This window comes from Paroedura picta, chromosome 2, assembly GCF_049243985.1.
Source record: "Paroedura picta isolate Pp20150507F chromosome 2, Ppicta_v3.0, whole genome shotgun sequence".
Classification (NCBI taxonomy): Eukaryota; Metazoa; Chordata; class Lepidosauria; order Squamata; family Gekkonidae; genus Paroedura; species Paroedura picta.
In genome coordinates this window covers 183,606,887-183,628,497 of record NC_135370.1, presented here as the reverse complement: position 1 = coordinate 183,628,497, position 21,611 = coordinate 183,606,887, and the positions used below count along the sequence as shown (strand labels likewise).

The window sequence follows — 21,611 nt, the reverse complement described above, 5'->3', positions numbered from 1 at the left end:
AACATTTACTCAAATACTTTGGCCACCTCATGAGAAGGAAGGACTCCCAGGAGAAAAGCCTAATGCTGGGAGCGATCGAGGGCAAAAGAAGAAGGGGACAAAAATATGAGCTTTCATGTAAATTTCTGTTTAATTAGTCAGTTACACCGGTAGACCCATCTCTATCCTTTCTCTTTTTGTTGTTGTTGTTAGGTGTGAAGTCGTGTCCGACCCATCGCGACCCCATGGACAATGATCCTCCAGGTCTTCCTGTCCTCTACCATTCCCCAGAGTCCATTTAAGTTTGCACCGACTGCTTCAGTGACTCCATCCAACCACCTCATTCTCTGTCGCCCCCTTCTTCTTTTGCCCTCAATCGCTCCCAGCATCAGGCTCTTCTCCAGGGAGTCCTTCCTTCTCATGAGGTGGCCAAAGTATTTGAGTTTCATCTTCAGGATCTGGCCTTCTAAAGAGCAGTCAGGGTTGATCTCCTCTAGGACTGACCGGTTTGTTCGCCTTGCAGTCCAAGGGACTCGCAAGAGTCTTCTCCAGCACCAGAGTTCAAAAGCCTCAATTCTTTGACGCTCGGCCTTCCTTATGGTCCAACTTTCACAGCCATACATTGCAACTGGGAAGACTGGGAAGCCTTGACTAGACGCACTTTTGTTGGCAGGGTGATGTCTGTGCTTTTTAGGATGCTGTCTAGATTTGCCATAGCTTTCCTCCTCAGGAGCAAGCGTCTTTTAATTTCTTTGCTGCAGTCCCCGTCTGCAGTGATCTTGGAGCCCAGGAAAATAAAATCTGTCACTATCTCCATTTCTTCCCCATGTATTTGCCAGGAAAGGAGAGGGCCAGATGCCATGATCTTTGTTCTCTTGATGTTGAGTTTCAAGCCAACTTTTGCACTCTCCTCCTTCACCCGCCTCAACAGGCTCTTCAGTTCCTCTTCGCTTTCTGCCATTAGAGTGCCTCTCTCTTTTGCATTTCTCTTTTTTAGTTCCCCTCTTTTTTACATGGTTGTTTTTCTTCTTATTAAAACTATTTCATTCTTTAAGCAGCCGGCACTCTACTCCTCCTTTGAGAGAGAGACCCCTGAGAGAACTGGGACTGGGAGGAGGTGGAGAATCAAATCCAGTTCTCCAGATTAATGGCTGCTGCTCTTAACCACTATACCACACTGGATCTCTCTCTCTCTCCACTGGGCAGCGAACAACCTCCTGGCCTCCTGTTCCCTGACATCACATGAAGGGGGGCGGAGGAACCGGGGAGGGGGGGAGGAGAAATCTGGCATCAATCCAACAGATAATGTCACTTCCAGGGCAAAACTGGAAGTGATGTCACCACATTGGCCTGACACTCTAGGATCCACCCCAAACACTATGATTTACCCAGAGTTTTCTGTGAACAGTGCCATGCCTACGTGATGAAACCACTTTCAGACATGTGAATCCTTATTCCCCCCCCCCCCCCCGCCACTGAGGTGCCAGCTAGGGACAAAAGAAAATCATTCTAGTTAGCCACTTCCCTCCCCTTCCCACCGGCTCCTCTGCAGCCTTCGTTGGCTGCAGAAACCCTCTCCCCCCCCCTCTCCCCAATTGTTTCCTTTCTCCCAGGGAGGCAGCCGTTATCTTTTGGTTGATCTTTATGAGAAGCTATGAAATCAGCCAGTCTCCCTGCCTCACCGTCTCTCTCTTCACAACACGTTAATAAAAAGAAATAAAAAGCAAGGCCTGGGCATGTTTGCGCATTTGTCTCCAAGATTTCTTGTGAAAGAATCGCTTTCTTTGGACGGCTCGGGCTTCTGTGCGACTTCACAAAGGCTCCAACACCGTCTCCGGGCTCCAAAAGAGGGTTGGCCAGCGATGCAGATTGTTCACTTGGCAATTTTTAATAATTCCTCAGGAACTGAAGCTCCCGGCGGCAATGTTTATTCCCCTCTCTGGCCTGATGCAATTTGGGAAGCAAAAACTCAATCTCAGAAAATAATCAAATTGCTCTTAACGACCACATTTTCTTTCTGGCACGATCTGGCCCTTGCTGGGCAGACAAAGTGTTTGCAAAAGGGGCCAAGAGCACGTTCCCCGAGAACTCGGCATTGTGTGTAATTTCAGGGAAGATGTGGGATCTCCTAGAATCATAGAATAATAGAATAAAAGAGTTGGAAGGGACCTCATGGGTCATCTAGTCCAACCCCCTGCACTATGCAGGACACTCCCAACCCTATCACTCATCCATTGTCACCAGCCACCCCCTTGAGCCTTCACAGAATCAGCCTCTCTGTCAGATGGCTCTCCAGCCTCTGCTTAAAAATCTCCAAAGGTGGAGAACCCACCACCTCCCGAGGAAGCCTGTTCCACTGAGGAACCACTCTAACTGTCAAGAACTTCTTCTGGATGTTTAGATGGAATTTCTTTTGAATTAATTTCATCCCATTGGTTCTGTTCCATCCCTCCGGGGCAAGAGACAACAACTCTGCTCCATCCTACATATGGCACCCTTTTAAATACTTTAAGATGGCTATCAGATCCCCCCTCAGTCATCTCCTCTCCAGGCTAAACATCCTCTCCAGTCTAAACAGACCAAGCTCCCCCAACCTTTCCTCCTACGTCTTGGTCTCCAAACCCCTCACCATCTTTGTTGCCCTCCTCTGGACACGCTCCAGTTTGTCTACATCCCTCTTCAACTGGGTGCCCAAAACTGAACACAGGACTCCAAGTGAGGCCGAACCAGAGCAAAGTGGTACCATCACCTCCCGTGATCTGGACACGATACTCCGTTTGATACAGCCCAAAATCCCATTTGCCTTTTTAGCCACCGAGTCACACTGCTGACTCATGTCCAATGTATGGTCTACTACTAGATCCTTTTCGCACATGCTACTGCCAAGACAAGTCTCCCCCATCTTATATTGGTGTAATTGGTTTTTCATTCAATTCAGTTTAGCCCACTTCTCGAGCCTATCAAGATCATCCTGTATTCTGTTGCTGTCTTCGGTTGTGTTTGCTACCCCTCCCAGTTTAGTATCCTCTGCAAATTTAATAAGTACCCCCTCTAATCCTGCTCTCCCACTTGAGCTCCAGACAGAGACTTACATACAGAAAAGGGCTACTTTGAAGGGCAGAGTTATGGAATCTTCCCCCGGACACTATCCCAGAATTGCCAGGGGGTTCCACACACACAGGGCATGTCAGAATCCATTCCCAGCCCATCTTGAAGACATTTTTGTTGTTGATTTTGATGATGATGATGATGATGATGATGATTAGACAGACAGACAGACCATCCTTCCAAAATGGTTCTGAGCACTGTATATAATACAATTAATAAGCAACAATGAATTAATACCAGCAGCAGCATAACTAAACATTATAAGGTTGAAGTTGCCTGCAGCCAACTCACTCCCTACCTGAGTGGTCCTGGGGATGTGCTGCCAATAGGGAGAGAGTGCTCTGCTAATGAGGGCCAAAGTTCAAATTGCCAATGAGAGCCAATCAGTTCAAATTGCACTCTGCCAGTGAGAGGCAATCAGTGCAAATTGCCCTCTGCCAATTATGGCCAAGCATCTTAAATTGCAATCAGCCAATCATGGCCAATCAGTTCAAATTGGATGCAGACAACTAAATCCCTAACTGATTGGCCCTCCCGGGTAGTATACAGCCAATAGGGAGAGAACACTCTGCCAATAAGGACCAATAAGTTCAATTCTGCCAATGAGGCCCAATTAGTTTAAATTGCAGGTAGACAAGTAATTAGCCCTTCCTGGGGGTGTGCCACCAACAGGGAGAGAGCACTCTTCCAATGAAGGCCAATGGGGCTTACTCTTCCTCTTCCTGATGCTTGCTGGGTGGAAGATGTGTTGGGCTCCCTTAAAAGCACTTCTGCTGGTAAGTTGTTCCATTTTCAGCCTCTTCCCGCCCTCCATCTTCCCCAGGCAAGGGAGGGAAGCCAGCTGCGTCCTTTGCCTCCTGTTTTGGTCTCAGGTTTCAGCTCCCTGCTGGAAGGTAACACAGAGGAGCTACAAGGCAGGCAGAGATAATTAGAATTCCAAAAACAGAATGCCAAGCGACAGACAGAATGCAATGAACAGTGGCAGAGAAGCCAGCCTCCAGCTGGGACCTGAAGATCCCACTTCTGGGGCCGAGGCCTCCCTAAGAACATCAGAAGAGCCCTGCTGGGTCAGACCAGGGGTCCATCCAGTCCAGCCTCCTGTCTCACACAGGGGCCAGCCAGTTCCTCTGGAGGGTCAGCAACAGGGCAGAGAGGCCGAGGCCTCCCTAAGAGCATCAGGAGAGCCCTGCTGGGTCAGACCAGGGGTCCCTCCAGTCCAGCCTCCTGTCTCACACAGGGGCCAGCCAGTTCCTCTGGAGGGCCAGCAACAGGGCAGAGAGGCCGAGGCCTTCCTAAGGACATCAGGAGAGCCCTGCTGGGTCAGACCATCCAGTCCAGCCTCCTGTCTCACACAGGGGCCAGCCAGTTCCTCTGGAGGGCCAGCAACAGGGCAGAGAGGCCGAGGCCTTCCTAAGGACATCAGGAGAGCCCTGCTGGATCAGACCAGGGGTCCCTCCAGTCCAGCCTCCAGTCTCACACAGGGGCCAGCCAGTCCCTCTGGAGGGCCAGCAACAGGGCAGAGAGGCCGAGGCCGAGGCCTTCCTAAGGACATCAGGAGAGCCCTGCTGGGTCAGACCAGGGGTCCATCCAGTCCAGCCTCCTGTCTCACACAGGGGCCAGCCAGTTCCTCTGGAGGGCCAGCAACAGGGCAGGGAGGCCGAGGCCTTCCTAAGGACATCAGAGGAGCCCTGCTGGGTCAGACCAGGGGTCCCTCCAGTCCAGCCTCCTGTCTCACACAGGGGCCAGCCAGTTCCTCTGGAGGGCCAGCAACAGGGCAGAGAGGCCGAGGCCTTCCTAAGGACATCAGGAGAGCCCTGCTGGGTCAGACCAGGGGTCCATCCAGTCCAGCCTCCTGCCTCACACAGGGGCCAGCCAGTTCCTCTGGAGGGCCAGCAACAGGGCAGAGAGGCCGAGGCCTACCTAAGGACATCAGGAGAGCCCTGCTGGGTCAGACCAGGGGTCCATCCAGTCCAGCCTCCTGTCTCACACAGGGGCCAGCCAGTTCCTCTGGAGGGCCAGCAACAGGGCAGAGAGGCCGAGGCCTTCCTAAGGACATCAGGAGAGCCCTGCTGGGTCAGACCAGGGGTCCATCCAGTCCAGCCTCCTGCCTCACACAGGGGCCAGCCAGTTCCTCTGGAGGGCCAGCAACAGGGCAGAGAGGCCGAGGCCTTCCTAAGGACATCAGAAGAGCCCTGCTGGGTCAGACCAGGGGTCCCTCCAGTCCAGCCTCCTGTCTCACACAGGGGCCAGCCAGTTCCTCTGGAGGGCCAGCAACAGGGCAGAGAGGCCGAGGCCTTCCTAAGGACATCAGGAGAGCCCTGCTGGGTCAGACCAGGGGTCCCTCCAGTCCAGCCTCCGGTCTCACACAGGGGCCAACCAGCTCTTCCAAATGGCCCCCAACAGGACATTGAAGCCAGGACCTTCCCGATTGTGCTGGGATTCATAGGTTTAGTGTCTCTGAATGTGGAGTTTCTCCTCAGCCACCAGGGCTAGTTGAGATGGATCGGCAAATCCCCCTGTGAATCCCTCTAATCCTGTGAGAGGCAGCTAATAAAGCTCTGAATAGCTATTTCCCCGGGTCCCGGCTTCTGCACGCCCAGAGATGCCAGAGCAGCCAACAAGCCCGAGGAACGAGCCAATTGGCATGGCCTCTTTAAGCTCCCTGTCTTGCTTGCCTGCTTCTCCATGCTCCATTCTGAGGACAAGGGAATGAGACGTGTGCCCCGGCTTTCCCCACAGGGACGAAGGTCACGGCTTTGGCCCCTGTCCAGCAAGAACCTCTTCTCCACTAAGTGGGCTTTTAGCAGAGGTCAGGGAGAAGCGGCCACCTTTGCTCCAAGGCGCCATATCATTAACGGGCTTGGCCGTCCCTTGCAGGCATCAATTTTCCTCGCATGCACTGAAGTGGAAGAGGCGCAGTCAAGGTTGGGTTGACGAAGGGCCAGGGAACTCTCTCCCCGCACTTGGAAAGCAACCTGAGCAGGCTTCCCCCTTCCCTGCCTGTTCTCCGCCCAGAGAGGGAAAGTTTTCAAACCTCTCTGTAATGGTTTCACTCAGGTCAGGCCTTGACCGAAAGTATATCACAGGATATATCCTCAAACAATCACTGGAAGATTGGGGGGATGGGAGGCCTCGTTTTGTCTCAAGAGCCAACGTGGCAACGTGGAGAAAGAGCGGCCGGGTTTAGTTCCCTACTTCTCCACATGTGGCTGCTTGAGTGACCTCCTGGGTCCTCTAGTCCAACCCCTGCACTACGCAGGACACTCATATCCCAATCGCTCACCCACTGTCACCTGCCACCCCCTTGAGCCTTCACAGAATCAGCCTCTCAGTCAGATGGCTATCTAGGCTCTGCTTAAAAATCTCCAAAGATGGAGAACCCACCACCTCCCGAGGAAGCCTATTCCACTGAGAAACCGCTCTGACTGTCAGGAACTTCTTCCGAATGTTTAGACGGAATTTAGAATCATAGAACCATAGAGTTGGAAGGGACCTCCTGGGTCATCTAGTCCAACCCTTGTACTATGTAGGACACTCACAACCCTCTCGCTCACCCACTGTCACCTGCCCACCCCCTTGAGCCTTCACAGAATCAGCCTCTCAGTCAGATGGCTATCCAGCCTCTGTTTAAAAACCTCCAAAGATGGAGAACCCACCACCTCCCGAGGAAGCCTATTCCACTGAGGAACCGCTCTGACTGTCAGGAACTTCTTCCGGAAGTTTAGATGGAATTTTGAATTAATGCCATCCCATTCGTTCTGGTCTTTCCCTCCAGGGCAAGAGAGAACAATTCTGCTCCATCCTCCATATGGCAGCCTTTTAAATATTTGAAGATGGTTATCAGATCCCCTCTCAGTTGTCTCCTCTCCAGGCTAAACAGACCAAGCTCCCCCAACGTTTCTTCATACGTCTTGGTCTCCAAACCCCTCACCATCTTTGTTGCCCTCCTCTGGACACGCTCCAGTTTGTCTTCATCCCTCTTCAACTGGGGTGCCCAAAACTGAACTCAGGACTCCAAATGAGGCCGAACCAGAGCAGAGTGAAGCGGTACCCTCACCTCCCGTGATCTGGACACGAGACTCTGTTTGATACAGCCCAAAATCCCATTTGCCTTGTTAGCCACCGAGTCACACTGCTGACTCCTGTTCAATGTATGGTCTACTAAGACTCCTAGATCCTTTTCACACATGCTACTGCCAAGACAAGTCTCCCCCATCTTATATTGGTGCATTTGGTTTTTCCTACCTAAATGCAGAACTTTACATTTGTCCCTATTGAACTTCATTTTATTCAGTTTAGCCCACTTCTTGAGCCTATCAAGATCATCCTGTATTCTGTTGCTGTCTTCAGTTGTGTTTGTTCCCCCTCCCAGTTTAGTATCATCTGCAAATTTAATAAGTATCCCCTCTAATCCCTCATCCAAATAATTTATAAAGATGTTGAACAACACAGGCCCCAGGACAGATCCTTGGGGGACTCCACTTGTCACTCTTGTCCAAGGAGATGACAAACCATTCACAAGCAGCCTGTGGGTGCAATCTGTCAACCAGTTCTTGATCCACCTAACAGTAATAGGATCCATACAGCATTTCCCCAATTTGTCAACAAGAATATCATGTGGAACCTTATCAAAAGCCTTACTGAAATCAAGGTAAACTTCATCCACAGCATTCACCTGATCTAAAATGGGTTTTCCCATTTTGCTGCTTGGGGTGTGATGTTTTTACCCTGGTTTATTCCCTGGAGAGGTGGCCATACGGTTTTCAAAACAAACAAATCAGGTTTTTGGTGCTGAAAGTTTTCGAGAGCAGGGATCAGTTCCAGGCAAGTAGTAACATCCGCCGACATCAGTGGAGAAGAATAAAAGCCAGGCCGCTTTGGACCCGGAGACGTCAGAGAAGAATCAAGAGGGAACGCTCAGGGAATAGTCCGTGGAGGTTTCAAAGAGAAATCATCAGTTCAGGTTCTAATATGATCACTTTGTTTCTCGTTTCATCCACTGAGATGAGAAGCTGCTGTCAGGACCAATTTGGAGAGAGACACCAAAGAAGGAGAAACGGCCTATTTTCTCTGATACGGCCAAGAACCGAATCCAAGCCCGGGTTTCAGAGGGATCGAAATATTCACATTTTCCTCAGAAAGACTGCAGGCCAATCCCCCCTCCCCCCTCCCCTGTGGCTTTCTTGGCTGATTTAGCATCTAAATGGCCACCCTCCTTTTGTGCTTGAGAGCTTTTGGGCCCCGTCTCCGCCTTGGTCTCTGCACATAATCGCCTCTATTTCGGCACCCGAAATAAAAGCAAGGAGCACTTAAGTCGGACAGGGGAGGGGGGGAAGAAGGAGGAAGGGAAGGGGTGCTCTGTGGAGCTCCTCTGGGTAGGCCAGCGGCCCACACTGCTTCCCTGATGCTTCCCTGCCAAGCTCTGGCGCTTTAATATCCAGCAATCTGTCCATCATTATGTCTGAACGCCTTTTTCAAAAAAATATCTGGTGGGCTGGCTCCAAAAGGGCTGGCTGGCATGCCAAAGCAGCTTTGTCCCCCGTAAAAATGCAAATGAGCTCTCTGGAAGTGTCAACTTCTTTTTGATGGGCAAAAAACAGAAGTGGGAGATGCAAAGAGCCTGGGTTACTTTAACTCTGCTTGCAAGAGGATCCGGGAGGAAAAGGGCCCAGGAGAACGGCGGGGGTGGGCGGGAGCGGCCAGGGTCCCTGGCGTGGAAAAGGAACAGGGACGCCGCATCTTTGACGCGACGCCCCTGCTCCTTGCTGAAGATGGCGGAGTGGCAGGGCCGGAGGACTTACCCCGTGGGCTGCAAGCGCGATCTGCGAGGTGAGTTTGCGACCGGCCGGCCCTGGATGGACACTCGGAGGGACCAATCAGGAGCCTCTTCGCGGCTCCTGATTGGTCCCTCCGAGTTTTTATCCCAGACAGGGCCCGCCCACACTCCTCCCCGACAGGGCTTTCTCCCCGACAGGGCGCCACGGGGCGTTTAAAGATGTGACTAGTAATCAAGCCCGCTGTACTGACAATACAGCGGGCGCTAGATCATGGTCTCGGTGCCGGCCCCAGTGTGGCAGCCCTTACCTTCAGCTGGCGCAGGACTTTGGGCCTGTGCTTCTCGGGCACGGAGGGCGCCGAAGACGTGGCTGCCTGGCGGGTCGCAGGCCAGCGTGACCAGGTCCTGGGGGGTTGTGGCGGCCAAACTGCGCAGCAGGACGGAGGGGTCGGCAAAATGCAAGCAGTGCTGAACCATCAAGGACCCGTGATAGGAGACCCGGTGCTGCGCGCGGCTGGCAGGGGCTCCCTTGCCGGCGGCCTGACGCGGCGGAGATGCTTCGCGCCTTTCGCCGCGTCAGGCCGCTGGGCAGGGAGCAACTGTGAGCCACGGCAGGGCGGGAATCGAAGTAGCCAATCGGCAGGCGCTTCGCTTCGCGCCTGCTGATTGGCCCCGCCGATGGTCTGTCCGGAGGAAGGGGCCAATCAGCACCCTTCCTCATCCCGGACAGAGCCCTGCCCTAACTCCTCCCCCTAAGTCCTTACGGCTTTATTTAGCCCGCAGCGCCGCGGGCGGGGTTAGGATATTGTAATCGTTTAATGTTTTATTGGAAGTTGCTTTGATGTTACAGTCTGTTTAACGTTCCATGTAAGTTATTTATCGTTCAATGTAAACCGCCCAGAACTGCAAAGAAATGGGCGGTATAGAAATAATAATTAATTAATTAAGAAAAATAGGTTGCTTTGGAGGGTGAACGGAATGATCATATACGTAGTCGAGGTCCCTCCCCAAACCTCACCCTCCGCACAATCCACCCCCAAAATCTCCAAGAATTTCCAAACGCAGAGCTGGCAACTCTAAAGAAAGGTCCCAAGGGGTGGCCAGAGGGCGGGCGTGGGCACCGTGATGGCCAGCTGGCTGAATGCGGATCTGGTCTGCTGGCCCAGCCTGCTGGCAGGAGGCAGGAACAGGCAAAAGGCCAGATAGTTGTCCTTCAATAACCCAGTTCTAAGCGTCACATTGTCAGGGACATGGCTCTTTCCACAGCCAGGGCTTCAAGGACCCAGGAGAAAAGATCCGGGTGATGCCGAAGGCAGAATGTCCGAAGTAGCAGCTCTTCTGAGCTCACCTCCTTCCCCATGGCCTCCCGAACAACAATTAGTCTTCTCCTCTTTACAAGGTTGTTTCTCTTCTCAATAAGGCGATTTGTTCTTTTAGCAGTCAGTGCTGCACCTCCCTCACAGAGATTGTAAGCTGCTTCGGGACTCTTTCTGGTAGAGTAAAGCGGCATATAAGAACCATCTATTCTTCTAATCTGGGGAGACGGGTTTGATTCCCCATTCCTCCCCCACATGCAGCCAGCTGGGTGACCTTGGGCTCCCCACGGCACTGATAAAGCTGTTCTGAATGAGCAGTGACATCAGAGCTCTCTCAGCCTCACCCACCCCACAGGGTGTCTGTTGTGGGGAGAGGAAAGGGAAGGCGACTGTAAGCCGCTTTGAGCCTCCTTCAGGTAGAGAAAAGCGGCATCTAAGAACCAACTCTTCATCTTCTTCTTCAGTAATCTCAGGGCTCTCTCAGCCTCCCCTCCCTCACAGGGTGTCTGTTGTGGGGAGACGAAAGGGAAGGCGATTGGAAGCCGCCTTGAGACTCATTTGAGTAGAGAAAAGCGGAATCTAAGAACCAACTCTTCTTCTTCTTCTTCTTCTTCTTCTTCTTCTTCTTCAGTAATCTCAGGGCTCTCTCAGCCTCACCCACTCCACAGGGTGTCTGTTGTGGGGAGAGGAAAGGGAAGGCGACTGGAAGCCGCTATGAGCCTCCTTCGGGTAGAGAAAAGCAGCATATAAGGACCAACTCTTCTTCTTCTTCTTCAGTAATCTCAGGGCTCTCTCAGCCTCCCCTCCCTCACAGGGTGTCTGTTGTGGGGAGAGGAAGGGAAGGCGAATGGAAGCTGCTTTGAGGCTCCTTTGGGTAGAGAAAGGCGGCATAGAAGAACCAACTCTTCTTCTTCTTCAATAATCTCAGGGCTCTCTCAGCCTCCCGTCCCTCACAGGGTGTCTGTTGTGGGGGGAGGAATGGGAAGGCGACTGTAAGCCGCTTTGAGCCTCCTTTGGGTAGGGAAAAGCGGCATCTAAGAACCAATTCTTCTTCTTCTTCAGTAATCTCAGGGCTCTCTCAGCCTCACCCACCTCACAGGGTGTCTGTTGTGGGGAGAGGAAAGGGAAGGCGATTGGAAGCCGCTTTGAGACTCCTTCGGGCAGAGAAAAGCGGCATATAAGAACCAACTCTTCTTCTTCTTCTTCAGTAATCTCAGGGCTCTCTCAGCCTCTCCTCCCTCACAGGGGGTTTCTTGTGGGGTCACCCTTTTTTTATAGTGAGATGAACAAAGATCGTTTCCACTCCTCTGGCCAGTTATTAGGTTCTCAGATTTTGTGGCACAAAATGGTCATGCATTTGATTGGTACACATGTCAGCAATTCCATGGGTATGAGGTCAATGCCTGGGGCCTTGTTGTTTGGCGACTCAGGGCTCATTCAACTTCCTGTTAAAAAATAGCCAGTTCAAGTTCTCTTTCAGTTTCTTTTTCATTTTGAAGAGAGTGAACTTCCGTTCTTCATGCGTCCAGTTCTTCTGTGCATTCCCATCTCCTGTTCTTGATGCTCTGTCAGTCAGTCAGTTCTTTCCTTCATTTATCTTTGATAATGCTTTTGTGAGCAGCAAATGACATTCATAACCTTTTTATTTGTACCAAAGCATTTCTCGTGTGTAGATTTTTGTAATCTTCTATCTGCTTGCATTTCTGATTCCAGTGAGTTTTGCTGTCTATTTTTGCTGCTCTAATTTTCCTCCTTCCTCCCTTTTCTCAATTTGTATAGCTTAATTTGTTAACATTCATTGAAAAAGTCATACTTATATTTTGTAAAAATATTGATATTTTTACTTTATTGTAAGCCTAAGGGGCAGATATACTTCTCTGTTTAGTTTCCTCCCTTTTGCCTGCAGCTTTTGCTGCTTTTCTACATTCAGCTTTTCTTATAGTTTCATCTAAGAGCCATTTTGATCTTTTTTTCTGGCTTCTTTTGCAGCATGTGTTGAACAGCAGTCGATTGAATATCCTGCCACAGTTCATCAGGCATCTTCTCTGTTGCATCCGGTAGTGGAAACCACTTTTTCACTTCCATTGCATATGTGAGAGGAATTTTATTTACATTGAACTTCCTTTACCATCTGATTTCCTTGGCAACGTTTTTACAAGGTAGGTTGCCAGGTCTTTCCTGAACCCTCCCCATTTACCTGGACTTAGGACTGGCATGCACATGTGTGCACAAATTGATTACTCTGTGCAAATTATTCCCCCTCCCGCCCAATTTTCCAGATATTTCTGCATTAGGCTCTCATGAACACTTTGGCCTAAACGTCTCTGCGCTCTTCCAAATACTTTCCAGAGGGAATTTCTCTTGGCTTAAATGCAAACAATATGTTTTGCTTTGGAAGCACAGAAATTTTACGCAGGAATTCCGATCCTCCAAGCTTTCCCCTCCTGACTCGATGTGCCTTTGCCTGGATCCAGCATAACTTCTTTTTTACCCACCCTGGGCTTCCCAGGAAAGGCAGGCGACAAAAAGAAAGATTCATTATTTTATTTATGTTCTTATGCACAGTTGATGCCTGTTGCCACAGAGAGTCGGACCAGAACCAATGGGTTGGAATTAATTCAAAAGAAATTCCGTCTCAACCTCCGGAAGAAGTTCCTGACAGTTAGAGTGGTTCCTCAGTGGAACAGGCTTCCTCAGGAGGTGGTGGGTTCTCCGTCTTCAGAAGTTTTGAAGCAGAGGCTGGATAGTCATCTGACAGAAATGCTGATTCTGTGAACGTGAGCAGATGGTGAGTGGCTGGGCAGAAGGGATTTTGCTGGTGCTTGGCTCTTGTGGCCCTTTCTTGCATGCCCAGGGAAATTCAGAACACCACTTAAGGGTTGAGAGGCGCATTTCCTCCAGGCCAGACTGGCCAGAGATTCTGGGGGGGATTTGGGGGGTGGGGCATGATCTGGGCTTGGAATTGGGACCACTAGGGGTGGGCAGGTTGTTGTGAGTTGTGAGGTTTGGACTAGATGACTCTGGAGGACTTTTCCAACTCTATGATTCTATGATTCTGTGTCTGGGACAGTGATGCCCTATTCTTGAGGATGAAGTTCCTGGAGCTGGGGAGCAACACTGAGAGGGCTTCTGATCCTGGTCCCGCTGGTAGACCTCCGGATGTCACCTGGGTTTTGGCCATCATGTGACTCCGAGTGTTGGACTGGAGGGGCCACTGGCCTGATCCAACATGGCTTCTCTTACATTCTTATCTCTCGGGCTGTCTCCTTGGTGCTTGGGGGGCCACAGTGGGAGGGCTTCTGGAGTTCTAGCCCTGCTGGTGGACCTTCTGAGGGCCCCTGGGTTTTGGCCACTGTGTGACACAGAGGGCTGGACTGGGTGGGCCATTGGGCGTGATCCAACTTGATTTCACTTACTTTCTTATTTTCTGAATTCTTTATGCTTGGGGACTGAAAGCAGGAGGGTTTCTGGAGTTCTGCCCTGCCCCCCAGTGGACTTCCTGATGTCCACGGGGTTTTGGCCACTGTGTGATGGACTGTTGTACTGGATAGGTGATTGGCTGGATCCCAAATAGCTTGTCTTATGGTTTTATGGTTTTATGTCATAAAGGAGGGGGAGGTTCCCTTTCTTCCAGAGGTTATTCCAAGATTTGCTCTATGGTTTAGCCACATTACTTTGTCAAATCCTACCTTATCACCCGCCCGAATCTAGACATCACTTCCAGTCTTTCTCCGAAAACGACCTTGCGTGCCAGTATGACACCGCTGTGCCTGTCCCTTTCCCCCTCCCCCCTCCCAGCCCAAATCTTCCAGGCACCCGCCTGGCACCCCTACGACTCACAAACATTCTTGATCCACTTTTGTCCCGTGAAGCTGTCTTACCCCACTGGATCGATGTGTTGCTAAAATCGAGAACAGAGACTCACGCATTCCAATTCAGCCAAAGAGCAGGTTTCAGATATGCTAGACAGAATCTGGGCATCTCACCGTAGGGTTGCCAACAGGCCTGGAGGGGAAAAAAATCAACCCTGTTGAGAGGTTAATGGCAGGTTTTTTCTCCCTGCATGGAAAAGCTTCCAGGGCCCATTTCTACCCCTCCAGTCTCTATTAAATTGACTCACAACCACCACCTCCTCCTCGCCTCGTCCGGCCTGTTTCTGTTCCCAATCAAAACCTCTGCGCCAGCTGCTGATCTTTGTAGCTCTGAAACGGGCAGCTGGAGAATTCTGGCCGGAGACTCCAGCGAGAGCTTATTAAAAGATTCCGTTGTCAGTGAAATGCTAATTAGGACACGCCGATTGCTACCAGAATGTCTCCTGGCTCCGGTGGGAGGGGAAAGCATTTTGCGCCCCCTCGGCTAACATTTACACGCTATGATTTAGATTTTTTTTTTTAAAGCACATTGACCTAATCCATCGCCTGTCATTTAAGCAAGCAGAAATAGTCCAGTGCTTTTTTAAAAAAAAGAAGCAGGCAGGCAGGTGCACAGCTGCAGTTCTTGCTCGGTCAAATGCAGCTGTTTACACAACAGTGAAGTCTCTCCAGCTGCCGCTGGCAGCCGTGCCAGGAATGATGCAGAAATGCTTGCAGCTCCCGGATAGCTGCTCTTTTGCTCCCCATTTCTTCCTGCGTGTCTGGGTTATGTGGTCAGAGCCACAGAAAAAAGCCTGTCTCCTCCACACGCCATCTTGTATCTGTCACAGTTCTCTCAGCGCTCTCTCAGACCCACCTGCCACACAGGGTGTCTGGGAAGGTGTTTGTAAGCCACTTTGGGCAGTGAAAAAGCAGGGTGTAAAAACCAACTCTCCTTTTTCTTCACTTGGAGACTTTCTGCTCCTTTAAGTACACTTCCTGCTGCCTTTTGCTCCTGAACATTAGTCAGTTAGACTGTTAGGACTATCTCTCTCCTCTCTTACTCACAGTTTCTTCCTCTTCTCAATGTATACTGCTTTATTCTTTGAGGCAGCGAGTGCTTTGCCCTCTTGCATATTTAACCTCTCCCAACAAAGTGAAATCTGAAACGCAGGGAGCATCAGAAAAGGCACCTAGCTTAATCTGCAAAGCCAAAGAGTCCCAGGGACATGAATTGGTGTTGCTAGAATTAAAATGGATTAGGTGCCAGGTCTCCTCACTCCATTATATACTCCTGAATGTCTTCAGACTGGAAGCCCCAGATTTAATGTTCCATGCCCGTTCCTAAAGCTACCCAATTTCTTCCTTTTTTCCTCTAAAAAATAGCACCCTCTTGTTGGTAGAACAAGATTTCAGGCTAGGGGATAAGCTTTTGTGTGCATTCCATGAGCTGCAGGCCCCGCGGGGACTTTTGGCATTTCGCAGGGCCTGCAAGACGGAGCTCTTCCGCCAGGTCTGTGGTTGAGGCTGGAGGCCATGAGGCAGATCGACGGGGGCAGGAGGGGCTGGTGTTAAGCAGCAACCTGTGTTATCTTGACCCTCCTTCCCCCCCCTTCAAAGTAGGGATGGGTGGGGGGTGGTATTCTGCCATTTTGTCTGTTCCTGTGTGCTTTTGTGTCCATTTTAATGGGGGGTTTAATGGGATTTTTAATTGGATGTTTGTAACCTGCCGCGAGCCAGTCTTGGGAGTGGCAAGGAATAAATTTCATCATCATCATCATCCCCAGAACTCAAACTTCGTTCTTCCACTTCTCCCGAAAGCAGCTACCCTCTTGTTGGAGTATGCGTGTGTGAATGTTTACAAAATCAGCTCTCGGATGCTCATTTAGGTTCTTAGTACTTTTTAGTTTTATTTGTATGTAGTAAAGTTATTTATCTCCCTCTCTTTTGGAGTTTTATTGTAGCATATCCATACTGAGGTCCACAAATACTACAAGGCCTTGCATTATTCCTCCCTGCAACCCTGTAATATTCACTTTTCCCCTGCTTTAGGTCCACTTGAAAGCCATCATGGTATCATGGTTACAAAAGGCGGCCTCTGATCTGGAGAACCAGGTTTTATTCCCCATTGCCACTCCTCTATATGCAGCCAGCTGGGTGATCTTAGGCCAGTCACAGTCCTCTTACAGCTGTTCTCACAGAGCAGTTCTTTCAGAGCTCTCTTAGCCCCACCTCCCTCACAATGTGTCCTTTCTGAGGCGAGGAAGGGAAACTTGTTTATACTCCACTTTGGGACTCCTTCGGGTCGTAAAAAGCAGGGTATAAAAAGCCCGCTCTTCTTCAATTCGAGTAATGCCCTGTGTGTAGTGGTTAGGCTACTGGATTGGGACCCAAGTCACCCAGTTCTCACATGGCCCTCAAGTTCCCAGTTGAAAGGCCTGAGAGCCAGTTTGGTGTAGTGGTTAGGAGTGCGGACTTCTAATCTGGCATGCCGGGTTCGATTCTGCACTCCCCCACATGCAGCTGGCTGGGTGACCTTGGGCTCGCCACGGCACTGATAAAACTGTTCTGACCGGGCAGTGATATCAGGGCTCTCTCAGCCTCACCCATCCCACAGGGTGTCTGTTGTGGGGAGAGGAAAGGGAAGGCAACTGTAAGCCGCTTTGAGACTCCTTCAGGTAGAGAAAGTGGCATCTAAGAACCAACTCTTCTTTTTCTTCTTCAGTAATCTCAGGGCTCTCTCAGCCTCCCCTCCCTCTCAGGGTGTCTGTTGTGGGGAGAGGAAAGGGAAGGAGATTGGAAACCACTTTGAGCTTCCTTTGGGTAGAGAAAAGCGGCATATAAGAACCAACCTCTTCTTTCTTCTTCTTTCTTCTTCTTCCCTAAAAGACAGCCCACGGTACAAAGCAGGACTGGACAGCAGATGAAGCCCAGGCGGAAATGAGAGGCGCTCACAGGCCACACGGAAGGAGTGCCAAAATGGTAATCCTGACCCGCATCATAGATCTCTTCTTTGCAGGGCGGAGGAAGTCAGCTGCAGATTGTTAATATTGATATTTACTCAGGGCTTTTCCTCATCGCACAAACAGATTCCTGCATCCTTTTTCTTATAAACTTCCAGAGCTGTTTATGCCGCGCGCACACCGAGATGAGGACTCACCTGGGGACCGGCATCTCAGATGCGGCAAAAGCTCTGAGGCTCTCGTGATACCGAGAGACGGCAGTTCAAGGCAGAGGAAGCTTTTCTCCCCCCCCCCCCCCTTTTTTTTTTAATTAAAAAAACCCGACACTTTTTCCAGCCAGCAGCTTCTCCCAGCCATCTGCTAGAGCGGTTCATTTCTCAAAGCAAATAGCTTATTACCAACATGCATAAAAGGGGGTTTATTTGAAGCAATTAAATAACAACCGAAAATTATACAGCTGTGGGCTTGGAAATATGTTTAATTAAATGACTTTTTTTTTCTCCCCCCGTAAGTGGAAAAGCTGGCTGGGATGGCAGGAGAGAAAGGCGGGCTCGCGGTTGGCCCGGGGAAAGTTTTCCAGCCCGCCAGCTTTTTCCTCCTCAATCGAGCGCTGGAGGGCAGCGTCTGTTTTGAGCAACTGGACATCCGACACGTCACAGACGTGGTGCAATCTGTGCTCGCAGAGGTGCAGCGGCAAGGTGTGGCGCTTGGAATCGAATCTGGAAGACCCAGGTTCAGATTTCCACTGTGCCATGGATGCTTACCAGGTGCCCTGGGGTTCTTAGCCTAACCTCCCTCGCAGGACTGTTGTGAGCACAGACTGGGGGAGAAGAGAATGAGATGAACTGCTGGGGGCGATCCTCAGCTATCACTTCAGCTGGAAACAGAAGAAGAACAAGGGACAAAACAGAGAGCAAATACCTATGCCTCAATGGGGACGGTTACGGGGAAGAAATATTAACTTTGCCGCCATATTAAGAAAAATATAAGATTGTTTCCACACCCACTAACGAGGGCCCAGTAGCTGCCTCAATGTCCCGCAGAACCACCAGCCTTTTACGCTATTCAGGGGCAGATCCGAATGCGATCCCTCTCAGGACCAGATGCCTCCCTCTTCCCTGGGAGGACATGTGTGTTTACTCAGTGAGGAAGCTCAAGATCTAAGTGAGCTTCCTCCTCCATTTCCCACCTCAAGGATTTCCCAAATCGGTGGGGGCTAATTAATGTTTTATACATGTTTGAATTTCTAAAAAAAATATTTCGAGCAATATGACCAGCTATGGTCAAGTCGACCTGCCCCCCCTTCCCAAAATGGCCAAAGATGGGCCTGGAGGGGGGGTGGGCAGAGGAGGGGCCCTGGTCATAAAGATCCTCCCTGAATGAGTCTCCTCGCGTGCAATAGTGCCTGGCATCTAGAGAGGTAAGTACTCTCATTTTAATGTGACTGTCTTGGGGGACGGATTGGCAGATGCCTGCCCAAAGCCTGTTTCTGGCCCTGCGGAGTAGGCTGCTGGGCAGTTCCTGTCATTGGGGGGGGGGGGAGATGGAGCATGATGTCACATCCAGTAGGACTGTCAGGGTGATGTCACTGCCAGACTGAGGAGACAGTCATGATTGTGACGGACGGACAGTCCAACACAGTAGACGGCTGTTTGATGTGTGCAGTAATCACATCTTCTCCACAGCTCTTCAGGAGCTCCCATCAATCCAAATAACTTTGGATTCAATCAAGGAAGAAATATTGGGTTTTGAACCTTGCTTTTCCCTACCCGAAGGAGTCTCAAAGCAGCTTCCAGTTGCCTTCCCTTTCCTCTCCCCACAAGAGACACCCTGTGAGGGAGGGGAGGCTGAGAGAGTTTGAAGAGAACTGATCCAAGATCACCCAACAAGCTTCAAGTGGAAAAGAAGTAGATAATCAAACCTGGTGCCAGGTTTTATACCCCGCTTTTCTCCACCCAAAGATGTCACTACACTTCTTACAATCTCCTCTCCCCACCACAGACACCCTGTGAGGCAGCTCTAAGAAAACAGCTCTGAAGGGAACTATGCCTGACCCAAGGTCACCCAGGTAGCTTCTTGTGGAAGAGGAAAAGGGGATCAAACCCGGTTCTCCAGATTAGAGGCCGTTAGTTTTAACCACCTCACCATGCTGGCTCTCAAGGAATATATTTTTGTCTCCCCAAACCTGGGTGTCAAGCCAGATACATGAAATACGGCAGGGAGGGGGGAGGGACGGAAGGACAGAAAAATTACACCTTCTGAGGGTTCCTTTCCACGATGTGTCCCTGGTGTGATGCGCAGCCTTTTCTCAAGCTGTGCGCTGAGTCCCATTTAGCAGCCAGGCAAGCATTAAATCTGTAATTTCACAGGGAAGCCTTGATCATATCCAAATATCGTGTTTGAACAGGCCTCCTAAATTGCCCTCTCAAGCAGCTCCATTTGCTCGTCAAAGGTCAGCCAGTGCTGGGGATGTCGCATTGCTCCAGATTTCACAAAGCCAGAAATTAATCTGTCACTGATTTAGAGCAGGAGAAGTCTGGAAATGCAGAACACCTATTGATGTGGAACACATCTACTGCCACATTCCCTGAAACGGAAGTGATGTCCCGCCTTAGGGAGCCGGGCAGGATATGGCGGTGGCAGAGCTACGAGGCCCAGAGCTTGGCCTAGGGGCTGTGCCTTGAGAAAGTGGGACCCCCTGGGTAGAGGGGAGATGCTGCCTGGAAGGGAGGGAGGGAGGGAGGGGGAGGAAGTGTGTGAGAGAGAGAGACAGAGGGAAAGGAGAACCAAGGAGGAGAGTTAGGTGGGAGAGGCATGGGGGAGTGGGGGGAAGGAATATGTGCCTCCCTCCCTCTCTTATGTGGACATGTTCCACATAAAGGACACAAGCTCTTGTTGGTAGATTTTTTTTTTGCAAGCCTGGGGTCTCCAGTCCTTCACCCGAGCCATGAGAGCGAGGTTAGGAGACCAGGCCATGTTCAGGGTGTCAACTTTCAGGTGGGGGCAAAATGAGAACAACCTGTCAGTGGAACCTGCGGCCAAGAAGCGAGGAAACTTGTATAGTGCAAATCTTGTTTCTTTACTTGCACTTCTCACAGGGCAAACAATGACTGCAAATATCCAGCATCGCTTGAGGAATGATTCAGCAGGAAGCTTGATTTTCATACTTAAGACGTGGTTGAGTGCAGCATTTTGGAGGATATTGGAGGCATTCTGTCCCCCACTGTATTTGTTGAGCGAAGGAACTCCTTATGAATACGTACATATTACAATTCTGTTTCTCTGCCGGGGATACTTTGGGGCTGTGCCTATAAAGCTTCCGGTTTGAATATTGCAAAATGACTGTTACTTGTATTTTTATTTATTGAGCGCTCCTGGCAGATTTTTCATAGGCACAACTCATAGAATCCTAGAGTTGGAAGGGGACCTCCAGGGTCCTCCAGTCCAGCCCCCCTGCAGAATGCAGGAAATTCACAACTACACATTGTACAAACACCAGATGTTTTGTACAGAGTAAGTAATTACGCTTTCCCAAAGGTTCTGGTCTAGACAGCGGCCTTTTGGGTACTTTTCTAGTTCCTTGTGTGACGTTGTGTCGTTTGTTCTTGTAGCTGCCTCCGAGGAAAGCATTGAAAACGTGGCTAATATAATCGCATTTGCTGGCAGGGGCTCATGGGAATTGTAGTCCATGTACGTCTGGAGGGCCGTATTCTGACTGACCCTGTTCTAGGTGGTAGCTGGTATCTAGCCTGGGAAATACATGGGGACTTTGGGGGTGGAGCTGGTAGTGGGCAGGATTTGAGGACAGGGAGGAACCTCAGTGGAATATAAAGCTACGGAGTCCACCCTCCAAAGCAGCTATCTTCTCCAGGGGGACAGACCTCTTTAGCCCGGAGATGTGCTACATTTCCAGGGGATCCCCAGGTCTCACCTGGAGCCTAGCTTCCCTATGTTTCCTCCTGGCTCTGGGATTCAGAATTTTAATGCCTGCATAAGGAGGCTCCCCTCAAACACCACCAACAGTCCCCATCTGCAGTGATCTTGGAGCCCAGGAAAATAAAATCTGTCACCATGGCTAGTAGCCCCTGAATGTGTCATTCCGGTGTTCCATCCTGTAGCCATCATGGCCTCCTCTGACCGTGAACTGCACCTTTGAATCACACCCTGCATGAAGACCAGTGCCTTTGGGCTGCCCAGAATCTTCTTCCCGTCAGTTTTGTTGGAGGCCCACAAGCTCTAGCATTTTGGAAGAGGGAGAAAAATCCTTTGGGGGCAGTTCTTTCCCCATGCCCAATTTTCTAAGCCTTTATTATGCCCCTCCTCCCCACATACACACACACACCTTCCTTGTCTCTTTTCTAAATTGAACAGCCTAGGACTCCTCCGCCTTTCCTCCTGGGGGCTCCAACCCCCTCATCGCCCCAAATGAACACTTCCCAGGAAATTGGATTTCACTTTAGCAAGGGTCAGCTTGCTGTCGGGCGGAGGAACAAAACAGACACGTCGGGGCTTCGATCCGCCTTCGGCCAAATTGAGGCCTCGTGGAGTCGATTCCAAATTGTCTTCTGCAGCTGCGATCTGGCACCCGCCTTCCCCGGGCCCAACCAAGATCCGTGTT

At 50.6% G+C, this 21,611-nt stretch overlaps 1 long non-coding RNA gene across 1 annotated transcript; it reads right to left on the bottom strand.

The window, feature by feature from the left end:
- Nucleotides 1-12,743: 12,743 nt before the first annotated feature.
- LOC143828866 (uncharacterized) lies at nt 12,744-14,394 on the bottom strand. Its single transcript, XR_013227946.1, has 3 exons — nt 14,300-14,394; nt 14,105-14,184; nt 12,744-12,948 (listed from the first exon to the last, which is right to left on the bottom strand). It is a non-coding gene; the product is annotated as an uncharacterized LOC143828866 (long non-coding RNA).
- Nucleotides 14,395-21,611: the final 7,217 nt, after the last annotated feature.